A 2,168-nucleotide genomic window follows, 5' to 3' on the forward strand; every position below is an offset into this window, starting at 1 on the left:
CCTGCAGAAAAGGAGAAACAAGAGTTCCAGTCAAAAAACCAGCCTTGCACTAACACGGGGTACATACTGTAGTATTTCGCTCTTTCAACTCTGTGAAGCGCTCAGAGTTCTCTCCCCAATCCACTCCTGAGAAGTTTAAAGGTCGCTTTACTTCACCAGAGGTACAGTAAGATGCCCATATAGAGTAAGGGGGAAATGAAAATGCATTAATCCCCTGTTTTAATATGCATTGAATCCTAGTGAAATGTCCTGCTTCTACTCTCTTTTATCTCTGTGTCCCAGCAACCGCTTCCTCTTGCTCTCCATTTGAGGGAGCTAGGATGAAAGCTGGTAGAAGAGATAAGCCAAGATAAGATTGTTGGACTTGAGTATGTTGAGAGAAAGAGAAAAAAAAAAAAAAAAAGAAAAAAAAAAGGTTTTGACTTGGCAGCTCCAGGCAGGAGTGGAACTCTCAAAGGCCCGATAGGAGCTGTGAAAAAGAGCCTTAAAAACAGTCAGTTGAGGAAGGATGGAAATAACTAAACAGTTGGAAGGCATAGAGGAAAGGTTTACCACACAGTGTCTCTCCATGGATGCAGCTGGAGCGGGTAAAAAAACCAACATAAAAATTGTAATTTTAATTTTCACTATATCAGTAACTTTCAAGGAGGTCAGCTATACACGAACAGACCGAATCAGATGAGCTGCTAATCCTTATCTCAAAGGTCACTTTTGTGACCCACGCTAAGAAACAAACATTCAGTAGTTTGAATTTGAAACAAATGCCCGTGGAGTAAACTGCAGTAAGACACACAGGCAGCAAACACGGAACAGTTATTACACTGGAACTTAAATATCTTTATTTTGCATTTACACTGTTATATCACCAATTAAACCAAGTTGATCTGTACTCTCAGACTTCAACTTAATCATTATTCAAATCATAAGAAAGGAAAAGAAGCCCTTGTCTCTCCCGAAGCAATCAACTATAACGTTATCAACGCCTCTACGTGCTAATATCTTAACAGTCTGCACACTCACTCCACAGGTCCAAAATTAAGAGCCACAGACAAACCAGGGACTGGGAACCCGATGCACCGTGCTTTCTGCTTTTACAAGGAGGACACACAATTGCAGCAGCGTCCGACCAAACTCGTCCGGAGGATTTGGTGCCCTTCCTTTCCCACGTCTTCCTGCAGGTAAATGGTTCCTGCCCCAATGATTTGACAACATGGGTATTGCTCCATATGACCAAGGCAGAGCTCAGGGGCTCCAGAGGAGCATGAATCCTGTGGTGTCCTTGGAGGAGATGATGTTTCGAGGTCCCTTCCAACCCCTAACACCCTGTGATGCCCTCTGAAATAGGTAGGACAAGCAGTGGAGGTACGGAGACAGCCTGTGACCTCCTTCGGCTGGAAATAGGAACGCAACCCCTTTCTGTGCACCGGCTGGAGAAGGAGCTGCCGTCCTCAGAGACGGACGCGTGACGTGGTTCCCCCCAGAACCCACCCTTGAATGACACATGGAAGAGAGCGGCCACTTCTACACAGCCTATTCCTCATCGCATCGTCCCTCATGTTCCACTTTAATATTTTTAGACAATACCCTCAGAGAGAGCGCAGTTACAACCTGAAGAAAAGAAGCTAAATTCAGATCCCTGCCCGTGTCTGGGGACCAACTATTCCAGCAGCTTTCACCAAGGCTAGCGCTGCCACAGTCACCTCACGGCGCCAAGACCAATCCCAGCTCCGTGCAAAAGAGGAGAGGGATGGAGACATGGCTTTGTGAAGTTTGTCCGCGTCTGCACGGGTGGAAAGGCTCTGGGAGGGCAAAAAGTTCTTTTTCACTCCTAAACCGGAGAGAAATTACGTGGAATCCCAGCAAGCAGTGCTTTTAGACCTTTAAAGCAAAAGGTCCTGGGTGTGTTGGCCTCCTGCTTGCCCTGTTAGCACTGGGCTCCTGAAAACCCCAAGAAGCACCTTTGGTCCTTGCCCTTCTCCTCAGAGGGCTGCACGCTGAGCAGGTACCTGCCTAGAAAGGTACACAGCAGCGACAGTAATCAGCGGAGTAATTTAAAACATGCTTGAACTTCCCTTGAAGCCAGTAAATCCAGGCTGAATATCTTTCTTAACAAAACCCCACAGCTCCCAGAGAGTTCAGCATGCCCGCTGAAGGGATTACGTCACACG

Source organism: Apaloderma vittatum, unplaced genomic scaffold, assembly GCF_000703405.1.
Source record: "Apaloderma vittatum isolate BGI_N311 unplaced genomic scaffold, ASM70340v1 scaffold19744, whole genome shotgun sequence".
In the NCBI taxonomy this organism is placed as follows: Eukaryota; Metazoa; Chordata; class Aves; order Trogoniformes; family Trogonidae; genus Apaloderma; species Apaloderma vittatum.